This window comes from Ziziphus jujuba, chromosome 7 (assembly GCF_031755915.1).
Source record: "Ziziphus jujuba cultivar Dongzao chromosome 7, ASM3175591v1".
Taxonomy (NCBI): Eukaryota; Viridiplantae; Streptophyta; class Magnoliopsida; order Rosales; family Rhamnaceae; genus Ziziphus; species Ziziphus jujuba.
Window position 1 is genome coordinate 8,587,501 of NC_083385.1, and position 18,268 is coordinate 8,605,768.

The 18,268-nt window shown below is 32.8% G+C and overlaps 1 non-coding gene and 3 pseudogenes across 1 annotated transcript in view; 3 read left to right on the plus strand and 1 right to left on the minus strand.

Moving 5' to 3' along the window:
• The window catches only part of LOC112492676 (28S ribosomal RNA), a 3,301-nt gene extending 2,489 nt beyond the window's left edge, over positions 1–812 (minus strand). The window contains exon 1 of the ribosomal RNA XR_009640097.1: positions 1–812. This exon is cut by the window's left edge and continues 2,489 nt beyond it. This is a non-coding gene — a ribosomal RNA (28S ribosomal RNA).
• A 674-nt stretch (positions 813–1,486) lies between these two features.
• LOC125419872 (small ribosomal subunit protein uS2c-like) lies at positions 1,487–2,157 on the plus strand (annotated as a pseudogene).
• Positions 2,158–6,226: 4,069 nt separating this feature from the next.
• Positions 6,227–9,208, plus strand: LOC132804455 (ATP synthase subunit alpha, chloroplastic-like; annotated as a pseudogene).
• Positions 9,209–15,603: 6,395 nt separating this feature from the next.
• On the plus strand, positions 15,604–16,851 carry LOC125420482 (photosystem II protein D1-like; annotated as a pseudogene).
• The last annotated feature ends 1,417 nt before the right edge of the window (positions 16,852–18,268 follow it).

Below are 18,268 nucleotides of genomic sequence, written 5' to 3' on the forward strand. Positions count from 1 at the left end.
CGCCCTACTCAGGTATAGTTCACCATCTTTTGGGGTCTAGACAGGCATGCTCTCACTTGAACCTTTCTCAGAAGATCAAGGTCGGTCGACGGTACAACCCGTATGCGGATCTTTCCAGTCAGCTTCCTTACGGCTTTCGGGTTTACTGGCTTGTTAACTCGCACACATGTCAGACTCCTTGGTCTGTGTTTCAAGACAGGCCGAATGGCGAGCCCATAGGTCGACGCCAGGAGCACACAGGTGTCGAAGCACACCGTGACAGCCCGTGCTGCCAACCAAGATCGCAGCGATGACCTCTCCATCGACATATCTACAGCCTGGGCTTGGGCCACCATTTCAATCCACATCGATCCATGACCCGAGTCGATCGGTAGACCAGCTCTCACCATTCCGCATTCAATCGAGGTGCATCGCCAACCCCCATCCACTTCCCTCCCGACAATTTTAAGTACTTTTTGACTCTCTTTTCAAAGTCCTTTTAATCTTTCTCTCATGGTACTTGTTTGCTATCGGTCTCTCGCCCACATTTACCCTTGGATGAAATTTACCACCCGATTTGGGCTGCATTCCCAAACAACCCAACTCGCCAACAGCGCCTCGTGGTTCGACAGGGTCTGGGGACGACCGGGCTCTCACCCTCTCCGTTGCCCCCTTCCAGGGGACTTGAGCCTGGTCCGATGTTGAGGATGCTTCTTCAAACTGCAATTCGAACATCGAGGGTACTCATTACTAGGGGAATCCTTGTAAGTTTCTTTTCCTCCGCTTATTGATATGCTTAAACTCAGTGGGTAGCCCCGCCAGGTTGGGTTGGAGATGCTGCACCGGAGGTGCATGGGGTCTTTATAAGGCCATAACAGTGATCCGTGCATGCAGTGAGGAGTCGAGGGTTGGACAACCACTGATTGCTACGACACTCATCGTCGGGGACCTACGTTTTGGCCAGCCGCAGATTGTACACATGTTTAAATACCCAAAATTTCATATCCGAAGATAGTTTTCAAGAATCCGCTCACATTTTAGCAAAAGCTGCTCTGTATGGTCGTATCGATTGGTTGAAAGGTCTGAAAGAGAACGTTGTTCTAGGGGGATGATACCCGTCGGGACCGAATTCAAAAGATTAGTGCATTGTTCAAGGCAACATCACAACATTCCTTTGTAAATGAAATAGAAGAATTTATTCAAGTGGGAAATGAAAGATATTTTGTTCGACCATAGAGAATTATTTGATTTTTGCATTTCAAAGAAGTTATATGATATATCAGAACAATCGTTTCTAGGATTTAATGATTCCTAAAAACGAATTCATCCTTTTTTCTATTTGTGTTGTGGTCATTTAATTTGGTAATAGAAATAAAGATAAAAATGAATAGAAAGAAATGAATGGTCTGGATCGTGTATCGATGGCCAATCTTCGATTGAAGAGAAGGTTTCGTGGGAACAATTATTTATTTCTAGTTTAGCCTCTCTCTTTTTTTTTTTTTTTTTTATGACAAGAAGATATTAGAACATTAATTTGGAAGAGATGATGGGAGCAGGAGTTCATTTTGGTCATGGTACTAGGAAATGGAATCCTCAAATGGCACCATATATCTCTTCAAGGCATAAAGGTATTCATATTATAAATCTTACCAGAACTGCTTGGTTTTTGGCAGAAGCTTGTGATTTAGTTTTTGATGCCACAAGTAGGGGAAAACAATTCTTCATCGTTGGTACCAAAAATAAAGCAGCGGATTTAGTAGCATAGGCTGCAATAATGGGACTTGAGACTTCATAAATTCAGAATAGAAACTTCATAAATTCAGTGACTTGAGAACGGAATAAAAGACAGGGAGACTCAATCATCTTCTGAAAAGGGATGTGGTTGTGTTGAAAAGACAATTATCTCACTTGCAAACATATCTCAGCGGGATTAAATATATGACTGGATTGCCCGATATTGTACTAATTGTTGATCAGCAAGAAAAATCTACAGCTCTTCGCGAATGTATGACTTTGGGCATTCCAATGATTTGTTTAATTGATACAAATTGTGACCCAGATCTAGCAGATATTTCAATTCCGGCAAATGATGGTGCTATAGCTTCAATTTGATTAATTGTTAACAAATTAGTATTTGCTATTTGTGAGGGCCATTCTAGCTATATACGAAATTCTTGATTAATAATAAGATAAGTAAATTATTTTTGGAACTCCATCGAATAGATTTATTGAATCGGTTACTATTTCTGACTTGCATAAAAGAGATAAAAATAACTGAGGATATTATGCGATTAGTAGGTATTCAAAATATCTTGCAAGTATGCAAATCGAAAATGAGATGGTTGAATCAAAATAATTCCTTCTAAAGTTTTATTTCTTTCAGAGGTTAATATGAATGTTTTATTATGTTCCATCAACACACTAAAAGAGTTATACGATCTATCTGGTGTGGAAGTAGGCCAACATTTTTATTGGCAAATAGGAAGTTTCCAAGTCCATGGCCAAGTACTTATTACTTCTTGGGTTGTAATTGCTATCTTATTAGGTTCAGCCATGATAGCTGTTCATACTCCACAAACCATTCCGACTGACAGTCAAAATTTCCTTGAATATGTCCTTGACTTCATTTGAGACATAAGCAAAACGTATATTGGAGAAGAATATGGTCCCTAGGTTCCATTTATTGGAACTATGTTTTTATTTATTTTTGTTTCAAATTGATCAGGGGTTCTTTTACCCTGGTACATCATACAGTTACCTCATGGGGAGTTAGCCGCGCACATAAATGATATAAATCCTACTGTTGCTTTAGCTTTACTCATGTTAGTAGCATATTTCTATGCGGGCGTTTCAAAAAAGGGATTAGGTTATTTAGGTAAATACATTCAACCAACCCCAATCCTTTTGCTCATTTACATCTTAGAAGATTTCACAAAACCCTTATTGCTTAGTTTTCGACTTTTTGGAAATATATTTGCCGATGAATTAGTAGTTGTTGTTCTTGTTTCTTTAGTACCTTTAGTGGTTCCTATACTTGTCATGTGCCTTGGATTATTTACAAGTGGCATTCAAGCTCTTATTTTTGCAACCTTAGTTGCGGCTTATATAGGCGAATTCATGGAAGGTCATCATTGATTAGTTTTTGACATAGTCCTTTTTTAGCTTAGCCTGATGGCATGTCTACATGTCTCAAAGTAATCCACTTAGACTTAGGGAAGAAAGATATACAAATAAGATCAAAATAAATATAAAGTATATACGATCTAGAGTAATAGTAAAAAGAATATTACAATATTAAGTTAAAGAATTGTAAAAAAAAGAAAAAAAAAAGGAAAGAGATCTAAAAGATCTTTTTCACAAATTCCTGTTTGGTCAATTTATACCACCCTCCAATGAATACTCCATTTCTATTGATATTGTTTTGTTCATTCAATTCACCGATTGACCAAAAAAAATTAATAAATAATAAATTACATGAACTTTGATCAACTCAATCTTGATATTTCTATGCAATAATTATGTCTAACGAATTTGTCAGTTAGATTGATTATACTCATAGGGGATAATGATAAATAAATATAGAAGATAAGGATTTACAAAAAGGGTATTTATAAAAAAAGGGGTTGGTTAGAGGGGGGGGGGGGGTCGAACTAGATGTATGTAATCTAATCGTTATAAGACAATTCTTGTGTACATTTCGAAGAATGATTCTAGAATCCGACTAAATCTAAGATACGAATAGTTGGTTTACATTATGGGGGAAAGACACATATTCGATATTAACTAGATATATATGAATTACAGATATATTTAATTTGCCCTACTATTGTGTTATGAATTTCGATAAGGATTCCAATATTTATATAGGGATTCCAATATAAGTCCTTCCATTTTGACTGTAATTTTTTTTTTAATATTGAATGAATTTAAATCATAAAAAAGAACAAAAAAATCAAAGAATGCTTTGGAAAAAAAATAAAAAAGAACGAACTGGCCGAACAAAAGCCGTACAAATTAACAAAAATTATGTGGATAGGAAAATATCGAAGCAGTTCTGTTGCTTCCAGAATATTAATATTTCAATTCGGGGTTTTTAGTGACTTTAAATGGATAAATCTTAGCGATCGAATAAGTAAGCCATAATTCATTGATTAATTGTATCATTAACTATTTCTTTATTTTCTTTATTTTTTGTGAGGAATTTATCATGAATCCACTTCCGTTATTGCTGCTGGATTGGCTGTCGGGCTTGCTTCTATTGGACCTGGGGTTGGGCAAGGTACTACCGCGACCCAAGCTGTGAAGGGGATTGCCAGACAACCTAAAGCAAAGGGAAAAATACGAGGTACTTTATTGCTTAGTCTGGCTTTTATGGAAGCTTTAACAATTTATGGATTGGTTGTGGCATTAGTGCTTTTATTTTCGAATCCCTTTGTTTAATCCTAAAAATGTTTTTGTTTTTTTTTTTTTTAATTTCCTTGGATTTACTGCTCTTGCTTTTTCAAATTATATTAAGATTTCACTCCTACAATTTCGTATGCATTGTGACAACAACCCCCTTGGAAAGACTAGTTTGAGGATGAGGAATTACATTAGCCGATTAACTTGCTTTCTTCTCTTAGTCTAATGGAAATTTTTTTAGGAAGTATTGCAACAAACGATAAATTTTATTTCGCAACTGACATAAGACCTGGTACCTAATTCTAATAAGTATCATTCTTATTGGAAATTTCCACTTATTCGAAATTTCCTATTGAAAAAAAAATCCATTTACATCTATAAATCAAGATATACATATATTTTGACTTTTACCCTATTCCTATTTAATTTTGAAAAATAATAGAATAAAAAAATATAGATAATTACTCAATCTATAAGAATAAGAAAGAGGAGATCATATGAAAAATGTAACCGATTCTTTCCTATCCTTGGGTTATTGGCCATTCGCCGAGAGTTTTGGGTTTAATACCGATATTTTAGCAACAAATCCAATAAATCTAAGTGTAATCTTTGGCGTGTTGATTTTTTTTGGAAGGGGAGTGTGTACGAGTTGTTTGTTTCAAGAATAGGTTTTATCCAACCAACTGCACCTTTTTTCGTTATAACTCGAAAAGGTGCACGATTCCGCGAATTACTTCTGAATCAATTAAGAAATAATATTTAATAACCATAGCATTTTGTGATTCATTGGTAAATCTACTTCATTTCTCCATCAATCAATAATGTGGGATAGTTAACAGGGTTAAAGCTAAATTGTTTGAAGTCCAAATGTAGTGTGGTACCCTTTCTACTACTATGTTAATATAGAATATGTTAATCCATAAATGGTTTCAAAGTGTTGGAATTTTTTTTTCCAATATAAAACACTCATGTCGATAAAAAAATTATTTGAACCGGTTATTTGTATTTTATTTTTAAAAATTAGAAAAATGGATATTTCACCCCTTTTTTTTTATCTTTTTTATCCAATGCTAAATCGATGACTTGTGTATAAAGTAAAAAGAATTACTAAGATTTGGAAAAAAAAAAAAAAAAAACAGGTTTGCAGACAATTATTTGTTTTGTCAGAAGAGTCCTCTGAATGTTATGTTCTTGGATTAGTGATCAGTTTCTATACTTTCACAAATATGAATAGAGAAAAGAGGCTAGGCTCATTACATTAAGAAAAGCTAGGGAGCTTCCCTCATACATAAGTAATTGGGCGTGAGAGCCAAATGAATCAAAAGATTCATGTTTGGTTCGGGAAGGGATCTGGAAGTTTTCAAATGAATGGAAAGATAATTTACTTTCATTAAATGATTTATTAGATAATTGAAAACAGCGGATCGTGAAGACTACTTAAAATTCAGAAGCACTACACGCGGGGGTCGTGGAACGGCTGGAAAAAACCCAATCCCGCTTGCAGAAAGTAGAAATGGAAGCAGATCAATTTCAAGCGAATGGATTCTCTGAAATAGAATGGGAAGAGTTGAATTTGATTAATTCAACTTATAAACCTTGGAACAATTAGAAAATTACAAAAATGAAACCATTCATTTGAACAACAAAAAACTATTAATCAAGTTTGACAACGGGTTTTCCAACAAGCCTTACACGGAGCTCTAAGAACTCTGAATAGTTGTTTGAACACTGAGTTACATTTACATACCATCAATTCTAATATTGGCATGTTTGGAATGATGAAAGAAATAAAGGGTTAGTCTTTCTACTGCGGGCATTATTTTTCTTTCAAACAAAAATAAAGAATTAAGAAATACTCATGGTAACTATTCAAGCAGATGAAATTAGTAACATTATTCATGAACGTATTGAGCAATATAATAGAGAAGTAAAGATTTTAAATACCGGTGCTATACTCCAAGTAGGCGATGGCATTGCTCGTCTTTGTAGTCTTGATGAAGTAATGACAGGGGAATTATTAGAATTTGAATAAGGTATGATAGGCATTGCTCTGAATTTGGAATGAAATAACGTCGGTGTTGTATTAATGGGTGATGGTTTGATGATACAAGAGGGAAGTTCTGTAAAAAGCAACAGGAAGGATTGCTTAGATCCTGGTAAGTGAGGCTTCTTTGGGCCATGTTATAAATGCTCTGGCTAAACCTATTGATGGTCGAGGTGAAATTTCAGCTTCTGAATCCCGGTTAATTGAATCTCCCACCTCGGGTATTATTTCAAGACATTTCGTATATGAGCCTCTCCAAACAGGACTTATTGCTATTGATTTGATGATTCCTATAGGACGTGGCCAGTGAGAATTAATTATTGGGGACAAGTAAACCAGTGAAACAGCAGTACCCACAAATACGATTCTCAATCAACAAGGGCAAAATGTAATATGCGTTTATGTAGCTATTGGTAAAAAAAGATCTTTTGTGGCTCAGGTGGTGACTGCTTTACAGGAAAGGGGAGCAATGAATTACACTATTATGGTAGCTGAAATGGCCGATTCAGAGGCTACATTACAATACCTCGCTCCTGATACAGGAGCTGCTTTGGCTGAATATTTTATGTATCACGAACAACACACTTCAATTAATTATGACGACCTCTCAAAACAAGCACAAGCTTATCACCAAATGTCTCTTTTATTACGCAGACTGATGGGCCGAGAAGCTTATCCGGGAGATGTTTTTTATTTGCATTCATGCCTTTTGGAAAGAGCTGCTAAATCAGGTTCTCATTTAGGTGCAGGAAGTATGACTGCTTTACCAATAGTTGAGATTTAATCGGGAGACGTTTCGGCTTATATTCCTACTAATGTAATTTCCATTGCAGATGGACAAATATTCTTATCGCCCATCTATTCAATGCCGGAATCAGACCTACTATTAATGTGGGTATTTCTGTATCCAGAGTATGGTCCAGAGCTCAAATTAAAGCCATGAAACAAGTAGCTAGCAAATCAAAATTGGAATTGGCGCAATTTGCAGAATTAGAAGCATTTGTAGAATTCGCTTCTGATCTCGATAAAGCTACTAAGAATCAATTGGCAAGAAGCCAATTTTTTTTTTTTTGTATTTATTTTCTTTTCACTTTTATTATTTAGATGAAACGAATATGTGAAAGAATTCCAGGAATTGCGTATTCAACTATGCATTAATTAATTATATTCATTTTGTTTATATTTCTATAAAACATATTTATTAGAAATTTGATATTTTAATAAATATCAAAATATATAAATATATATTAGATATAAATATCTATTAGATATATTGATTTATAGGTTTTGACTATAAAAAGGAATATTGAAAAATATTGAATAGAGATAAGGGAAAGTAAGCATAAGTGGGTAGCTGGAATCGAACCCGCATCGTTAGCTTCAAAGGCTAGGGGTTATAGTCGATGTTGATTCATCATTGTTAATGTCTCTAATTCAAAACCGAACATGAAACTTTCATTTCATTCGCTCCTTTATGGAAGATAAATAAATTTCTAGATATCAATGAAATTAAAAAAACTTCAACCCATAACATCTATGTCAGCTTTTCAGTCTGAATGCATTCAAAATGGCCCATTTTCTAGACGATCCTTGTAGAAAAGAGGGGATTATAACAATCTTTCTAGTTACTTCATTCTCTATTTCTATTTGAAAGAATCCTTAGGAAAAGGATTTTCTTTCCCCGAGCTAAAACAATTTTTCAATGTCTCCAGTAAACCAAAGTCATTGTTTAATTAGCTATTTTGTTTCAATTTTCCCTATACAAAAAAAGAAAAATTGAAGATTTAGTTATGATTAGAAATACACTTTGTATCTTTATCCATGGATCCTTTACTCATACTCATTCAATTAGAAATATTGATTGATCCAATTAAAAAAATAAAATTAAGTTTCGTAATTTCATAATCCAATTTTTCAATTTCTAATTGACTTTTGGATACAAATCTCGAGAATGTATATTCTTCCTCAAATTTTTCATTGAAAGGTAAAGAATGTAATCCTTTTAAGAAATAAAGTTTTTGCTTGGAATGGAATATTAATCAAACCGAGAGACCCTTTAACTATTCGGGGGTTAATAGAACGAATTGCACTTTTACCACTAAATAGACTTTTTGTATATAAATGGACTTTTTGTCGAACAAGAAACTCGAGCGTAATCAAAAGATAGGATCAGAAAAAAATGCACTGTGCACAAATCCATGGTTCCATTTTTTATTATATACATATTTTTATTTAATTTTTATTTCAGTAAAATATCAGTAAACAAAAAAAAAAGAAAAAAAAAAAGAAAATAAATCTCGCTTTGATTCTATATCAAAATAGGTCTTTTTATGACTTTTGTTGTTTCAATAACAAGCCTTTTTGTTTTGGTTTCAAATTAATTGTTTTCAAATTAAACAAATCATTTTATCTTATTACGATTGAATAAAACAAAAGAGGTCCGATCCAGCTAAGTATTGACTAGGCCAAGCTGTGGAAATAAAGGGCCCTTTCGAACGAACTCAAAGAGGTTTATTTATTATTAATAATAAATATTAATTTTTTTCTCATTATTTCAATTTTTTCTTTCTTCTATTTCTTTTTTCTATTTATATATTATATAAAATACAGAATATATCTTTTAAACATATATTAATTATATAAATCTATTCAAAAAATCTAAAAAATCTATGTCAAACATATTAACAAATATAGATTCCATTTTTAGATTTGATTTATATTGTATTTTTTATATTTATTTCATTTATATTGGATTTATATATTGGACTATTGTAGATTGTGTAGATTGGATTGTTGATATATATTTCAAGTTTTTCCTTTATACATATATGTTATATGATTATAGAATTATATATAACATATATGTATATGTTTTATATACATTTTATATAATCTAATTATATAATATAGATGCTATTATTTTATCTAAATGGTCTAAATGGAATATGATTCTATATCATTATCATTCCGTATCTATTATATAAACTATTGTATATAAAAAACACTAAAAAAAGAAAATAATAAAATAATAAAAAATATAAAAAACACTAAAAAAAAAAAGAAAAATGGATGAAAGCGTCGGATTGCTAATTCGTTGTACGAGTATTTCGTACTGAGGGTTCGAATCCCTCTCTTTCCATTTTCATCGATATCTTGTTCTTTTCTTTCAAATTTCTTGCAAGTTCAGTGTGGAATGGACAAAATCCTACTAAGCTAAGAGCATTTTAAAATCAAGGAAGAAAAACCTTGTTTCTTTTTTTTCTTTTTTTTTTTAATTCTTCACGTCCAGGATTATGCCCTGGGTCATTAGATAGGAATCCAAAGATAAAGAGTGAAACAAAGAATATTACTACCGTGTAAACAAATAGTTTGAGAGTAAGCATTATATAATCTCCAAAATTCTTTTTGAGGAAAAAAGAGAATAGATTCGCTATTTTATTTTAGATCGTATACTTTACTCTTTTTTAGAAATAGAAAATGAAATTTTCAAAAAATGCATTTGTTATATTTATAATATAAGTGGATAAGTGGAATTTTTCATTACCAAAAATTTTCTTTCATACCCACAATTTGACATTGTGAGTACTCCAATAAGGCCTTTCAATGGAAAAAAGGTCATACTCTAAAACCTATCTAATCTTATCAAGCGTTATATTATAATTTTTATTTTTTTTCAAATCAATCATGAATTTGGCTAGGACGTTATTAAAGATCTCATCGAAAACTTATAGCAGCCTGCCAAACAAAAGCTAAGAGAAAAAATAGCACAGGTATTACTGGCATAACATCTACGATTAGATTCAAAAAAGCATAGGCCTCTGGTAATTTGGCGATGAAAAAACCGTTTGAATAAAGGGCATAATTAAGACGGATCCAGATCTAACTAAATATATTAAGCATAACAAATATTTTGTTATTTTTGTTATTGAAGATAATTGTATTATTTTGATTGAGTTATTAATAAGTTGAGTTATTGATAGAAGGGAAAATGAATAAAACTAAATAAGATAGACCCCAAAAACCTTCTTTGATTTGAACTCTCCCAATCAAAAATCCTTCAATTCTCAAATCAAAAGAGAATAGAATAAATCATATTTTCATACAACATCTTAATTGAATTCTATGTAATGATCAATAAATTCAATTTAATTCTATATCGACACATATTAAAATTCTAGCAACAATCTCTATATTTTATAGATATTTATACTGAAGTTGACAAATAATATTAGTGTTTATTAGGATCAAATAGAAATGGGGCATGTCCAAGTGGTAAGGCAACGAGTTTTGGTCCCGCCATTCAGAGGTTCGAATCCTTCCATCCTAGAGCATGCCCAGCCCATTGTAGCATTATAATATATATAATACTATATATCATAAAAAATATTGCCTTTTAAGATAAATCACCTTTCTGTTTAAGAATATAATATTGGATTGGAAATTTTTTATTAGTATTCTTAATAATTCTTCTCTGAATCATATATTTTTCACAAATTGAATCGTGTTCAAATAACACACATATAAAATTGGATCCATTTATGATCCCTAAATGTTAAATATTTAACATAAAATATCTATGATTCCTTTAAGTAACAATTTTTTAGTCTATCTGTATAGGCGTCCCATATTATTGTTATTTCAATTCCAATTTTAGAAATCAGTATGAAAAAACAACAACCTTACCTTACACCAGTCTTTATCCACTAGTTCACTAAAAAAATAAGTTGGATTTTTTATCTATCTAGTTTTCCAATCATTGATGGTTTCATACAAATATGGATTTCTCATAGGATGCTAAAATGTGGTCCTTACTTTAAAATGTTATTCAAATAATGATCTCGAATCTGGAAAATTTTCAATCACTTAAATCTTTTTTATGATTTCTTATGAGTTCGTAGTACTCGAAGAAGTGTGAAATTGGTCAATTTATCCTATCACTATCAAGTTACTTGAAGGTGCAGATTCAAAAAGAAATTTTTTATTTTATTCGTGGTATTTATATTTTATTATATTAAATAAATAAAAAATGAAACAAAATATATATTAAAATAAATATATGTATTGGGTGTTGGGGATTAAATTGAATTCGTTCTAAGACTTCGTTAGAACCTAGCCATTCATATTTCATATAGAAAGAAAAAGTATAGATTACTATGTATCGACCAAATGAATGACTATTCATGATTCCATAATTGAATCAATTGCACATTGGTTCCAAACTAAAGGAATGTTATGGTAAAACTTCATTCAAAACGATGTGGTAGAAACCAACATGCGACTTGAAGGACACGATCTGTTGTGGATTCTTACATCTGCCATTTTTTATTATATAGGAATTATAGAGGAATGAAAGTGATCTTGACTCGACATCGTTTCTCTTATTTCAATAGAACTCTCAATTTTTTTTTGGGGGGTGTGATGTAAATCTTACATGATGGAGCTCGAGTAAAAAGTATTGATTCATTTCTTGGAGGCAAGAATCTAGGGTTAGTATTAATCAATAAATTGGGACAACTTCATAAATATATTTGTAAATATATTTTCCATATATAAATCGAAAGGATCCAATTCAAGCAAGTTTCAAATTCAAAAGTCAAATTTTTTGGAATTGGTAAAACTTTTTTGATCAAATCAAAAGTGTATTACACAAGAATCACTCAGTCGTATGAATCTTTGATAGAAAGAAATCATAAAAAAAGGGTATGTTGCTGCCATTTTGAAACAATTCAAAATCACCGAAGCAATGTCTAAACCTAGTGATTCAAGGCAAAGATAAAGGATTTTGGAACAAGGAAATACCATTTTCGATTGTCTCAACAACTAGATCAGAGTGCAAAATCAAAAAAGATTCCAAAAGAGACAGACAAAGGGGGGGGGGGGGGGGGTTACAGACCACTCAATAAATGAAATGCTTAAAATGTTTCCTTGAGTTATTTGAGAGTTATCCAACTTGAGTTGTGAGGGTGCAAATAGTAAATATGAATAATTTTTTTGGTGGGGGAAAGAATAAGTATTTAAATCGTAGTCTAGCTAATTTGATGATTTTATGGATATATTTGACCTTATCATTCGATACATAGATATAATTTCCAATTTTCTTGAGCCTTACGAGGAGAAAACTTCTTATACATTTCTGGGGGGTATTGTTCATCCATCCCAATGAGCCATTTATCGAATCATTGCAATTGATGTTCGAATCCAGAACAGAAGGAAGAGATCTTCAGAAAATGGGTTTTTATGACCCGATAAAGAGTCAAACCTATTTAAATGTTCCTGCTATTCTATATTTCCTTAACAAAGGCGCTCAGGCTAGAGGAACTGTTCATGATATTTCAAAGAAAGCGAGGGTTTTTATGGAACTTACCCTTAATCACCAAAGACAGTCAATTAATGAAATATATCAAAATGAAATATATAAGAAATATATAAATAAAGAAGGTGGAGATCACTTGTAGAGAGCTTTGTATAGTCTTTTCTCTTCTATTCTCTTTTAATTTGTTGTTTTTACTTTCGATTTTGGGTATTACCATTAATGGTAATGGGGGTTAGGTGGTTTTCTATGAACAAATAAAAAGGGGGATTAAGCTTTTTTCTTTTACTTATATTGATTAATTGACTAAATTTGAGCCTTTTTCTACTTCTTTTTTTTTTTTTTGGTTCTTTATTACGTCTACATCCTTTATTTGTCTATATGTCAATTAGCTATGTAGTGCCAATCTAACACAAGTCCTTATTTTTTTAATTTAAATTTACAATATTTTATTTTTCTCTAATTCTCCATTGTATTCTTTTCTCAAATACTCATACTAACAATAGTGTATCGAATAAATATAATTCGATCGTGGATAAATGGATCTATTTTTTTCCATGCCATAGATTTGATTTCATTCAAGGAATGGGTTCATTGGATTTTCTGTAATACAAGAAGTTTTTTTTTTTTTTTTTTGTATGATACAATTTGTTTTACCATTTCAAATTCAATGTTGTGATTACACCATGCAATTCAACCTCTTTATTTATTTTTTTGGGATTCTGATTGTATCTACACATTCTAATACCTTATTTTTTTCGTACTATAATACCTTGTTTTGACTATATTGTACTATGTATCATTTGATAACCCAATAAAACCCTTATCTCCAGTACAAATCAAATTTCAAATGGAAGAATTTAAAGGATATTTCGAACTAGATAGATCTAAGCAACATGATCTCCTATACCCACTTATCTTTCGGGAGTATATTTGTGCATTTGCTCATGATCATGGTTTAAATGGATCGAGTTTGCTAGAAAATGTAGGTTATGAGTGTATCACCAGAATCATTTGATTATTTCCGCTAATGATTCTGACCAAAACAAATGTTTTGGGTACAATAAGAATTTGTATTCTCAAATAATATCCGAGGGATTTATAGTTATTGTGGAAATTCCATTTTCCTTACGATTCCTACAATTAGTATCTTCGAGGCCAGAAATCATAAAATATTACAACTTACGATCAATTCATTCAATATTTCCATTTTTAGAGGACAAATTCCCACATTTAAATTATTTATCAAATGTACGAATACCCTACCCCATTCATCTGGAAATCTTGATTCAAACCGCTATTGGGTGAAAGATGACCCCTTCTTTGCATTTATTATGGCTTTTACTTCACGAATATTATAATTGGAATAGTTATATTACTCCAAAAATATCTATTTCTTCTTTTTTTAAAAAGTAATTCAAGATTTTTCTTGTTCCTATATAATTCTCACGTTTATGAATGCGAATCCATCTTACTTTTTCTCTGTAACCGATCTTCTCATTTACGATTAACATCTTCTGGGGTATTTTTTGAGCGAATTTATTTCTATGGAAAAATAAAACATCCTGTACAAGAAGTCTTTTCTAACGATTTTCCGGTAGTCTTATGGTTCTTCATGGAGGCTTTCATGCATTATGTTAGATATCAAGGCAAATTGATTTTAGTTTCAAAAGATACGCCTTTTCTAATGAATAAATGGAAATATTTTCTTGTCCTTTATGGTAATGTCATTTTTATGTGTGGGCTCAACCAAGAAGGATCTATATAAACCAATTATCCAACCATTCTTTGGGCTTTTTAGGCTATCTTTTAAGTGTGCGACTAAACCTTTCAGTGGTACAGAGTCAAATGCTAGAAAATTCATTTATAATGGATAATGCTATAAAGAAGATTGATACATTAGTTCCAATTAGCCTAATGATTGGATCATTTGCTAAAATGAAATTTTGTAATGCATTAGTAAGTCAACCTAGGCCGATTCATAAGATTTTGAGATTATCGACCGATTTGCTCGTATATGCAGACATCTTTCTCATTATTTCAGCGGATCCTTAAAAAAAATGAGTTTGTATCAAATAAAATATATACTTCTACTTTCTTGTCTTATAACTTGGGATCATAAACACAAAAGTACTGGATGGGTTTTTTTGAAAAGATTAGGTTTGGAATTATCGGAAGAGTTCTTTATGCAGGAAGAAAAGGGTTCTTTCTTTGATTTTTCCAAGAACTTATTCGACTTTTTGAAGGTTATATAGAGGGTGAATTTGGTATTTGGATATTGTTTGCATCAATGATCTGGTCAATCATGAATGATTGGCTGTTCGACCATGGAAATGGAAATTATCCTTAAATGCTGAAGAGATAACAAAAAATTTATTTAGTCATCTATTATGAAATGTTCATGCAGTAAGAGTAAGGGTTGATCAACTGAATATTCAACTTTCTTAGAGGCTTGTCTAGGGAAGGAGCTGGATTTGAGATGTATACATAGGGAAAGCCGTGTGCAATGAAAAATGCAAGCACAGTTCGGGGAGAGATTTTTACCTATTTTTTTATTTTCTAATTCTATGAAGTAAATTATCTACTCCATCCAACTAGTTCTGGGTTCGAGTCCCGGGCAACCCATTCTAATTATTCTATTGAAATCATATGTATTTAAATTAAATCCAAATTTTAATCCAAATTTTATAACTTATTTATTTTTATTTTATTTTTATTCAATTTATTTATTCAGTTTATTCAAAAAAAGAAAAAAAGAAAAAGGATGAATCTAGATAAATAAAAACCTTGATATATCTATGGATGTTGAATATTGGTTGACATGGGTATATAAGTCATGTTATACTGTTGAATAACAAGCCCTCGATTATCTATTTATAGAAAATTCACGTGCTTGGGAGTCCATGATGATTAATAATTTAATAAACCAAGATTTTACCATGACTGCAATTTTAGAGAGACACAAAAGCAAAAGCCTATGGGGTCACTTCTGTAACTGGATAACCAGCACTAAAAATAGTCTTCACATTGGATGGTTTGGTGTTTTGATGATTCCTACCTTATTGACCACAACTTCTGTATTTATTATCGCTTTCATTGTTGCCCCTCCAGTAGATATTGATGGTATTCGTGAACCTGTTTCTGGATTTCTACTTTATGGAAACAATATTATTTTTGGTGCCATTATTCCTACTTCTATAGCGATAGGTTTGCATTTTTACCCTATATAGGAAGCGGCTTTCGTTGATGAATGGTTATACAATGGTGGTCCTTATTGGCTAATTGTTTTACACTTTTTACTTGGTGTAGCTTGTTATATGGGTTGTGAGTGGGAACTTAGTTTCCGTCTGGGTATGTGCCCTTGGATTGCTGTTGCATATTCAGCTCCTGTTGCATCTGCTAATGCTATTTTGTTGATCTATCCAATTGGTCAAGTAAACTTTTCTGACAGTATACCTCTACGAATCTCTAGTACTTTCAACTTCATGATTGTATTCCAAGATGAGCACAACATCCTTATGCACCCATTTCACATGTTAAGTGTAGCTGGTGTATTCGGAGGCTCCCTATTAAGTGCTATGCATGGTTCCTTGGTAACTTCTAGTTTGAGCAGGGAAACCACAAAAGAGGAATCTGCTAATGAAGGTTACAGATTAGGTCAAGAGGAAGAAACCTACAATATCGTAGCTGCTCATGGTTATTTTGGATGATTGATCTTCCAATATGCTAGTTTCAACAACTCTCGCTCTTTATACTTCTTCCTAGCTACTTGGTCTGTAGTAGGTATTTGGTTCACTGCTTTAGGTATTAGCACTATGGCTTTTAACTTAAATGGTTTCAATTTCAACCAATTTTTAGGTGATAGTCAAGGTTGTGTAATTAATATCTAGACTGATATTATCAACAGTGCTAACTTGGGTATGGAAGTTATGCATGATCGTAACGCTCATAACTTCTCCTTAGATCTAGCTGCGGTCGAAGTTCCGTCTACAAACGAATAAGACTTTGGTATTAGTGTATACTGAGTTATTCAACATAAAGGAGCAATAATCAATTTATTGTTCTAGCAAGAAGTTTGGTATTGCTCCTTTAGGAGTTTTTTTACTTAAAGTTTTTTCTTTACCGTAGTGCCCGGTTTGTCTTGATTTTTGATTTCTGTACAAGAAGGAAAATGGAACTATTGGATATTTTTTTTTACTTCCCCCGGATATGTGTCCTTTGGACCTTTATGCGGCTGCCACCAGTGGAAGCAAGCTAGCCCCCTATGGAGGGTAGACTGGTGTCTTGATCGGGTGTAATGCCCCTTTTTCGTTAAAAGGCGTGGTTTCTCACCACCTAATGATGATCAAATCACTTGCATTGCATTACCATAACGAATCACAAGAGTTGTGATTCGGAATGAACCTTTCTCGGTGGAGGAAAGGAATAGCGATGGGTTTCTATGGAGCATCCAGGAACAAGAAGATTCAATTGGACAATGAATTCTTATGTGGTCCAAGGAAATCAAAGGTCCGCTTCCATGATTCCATCTATATCCAATCTTAATACAATAATAGCTTATATAGTCATTCTTCAATTCAGGTCCACTTACTTTTGATTGATTAATGTAAGGAAAAGAAATAAAGATAGTCATCCATCGCCTTGAGCGGAGCCTAGTTTAGGATTGAGCCCTTCCTAAGGATCATGGGTCATGAGATTCGAATTAGTTCAAATCAAATACAGCTGGGCCCATATGTTTAGCACAGGAAATTCTAAAAACATCAGATGCCTAGCATGGGCTATTTTATAGAATAATCTTTCCTAAGCTCGGAGAATAGTAATTTGCAAGGAATTCTATCCCATTGGGTTTGAGGAGGACTAGTAGATTCGATGGCAGTGCGTCGGGGAAAGGGCCAAGCTGTACAAGAATACCCCTATTAAAGTACCAAGTTCCATAAGCAAGCTATTATTCTGGGGATCTCCATTGAGGAGCATCAAACCCTAATGAAAGATCTCTCCCGGTTAGCAGCAGGTAATAAATTTCAAGCCACAAAAAGGAATCTCCTACTGAACAAAAGGAAAGTGAGTTCTTCCAGTTGGCATTCATTAGGGTAGACGCACCTGGTTGATCACCCAGTTGGCATTCTTATCTCACCATGTATCTTAGTGAAAGCACCTCCCCTTATCTTTATCCATCTTTTCCATCCCTTGGTTCTATATTTTAGAGCTACTTCATACATTGGACCCTATAGAAATACGAGCTCAAATGCTTCGATCCTCTCCTTACAGTTAAATGTGTAGTCAGAGTCAAGGAAGTAATCCAGTCAGTGTGAGAGAAAGAAGCTTAACATGTTTTCACCTTCAAATGTCTATACTAGGGCTATCTTTACTTATGAGTAAGATACTATGTCCTAACTAAGCTGTAGTCCCATAATGCTCATGAATCTGTTGCCCTTGCTATTGATTTAAAATTGACCTAAGAAGCTATTCTCACTCGTTGCTTCAAACAATACAAGAGAGCAATTGAGCAAACGACCAAGGATTGCTCCAGTATT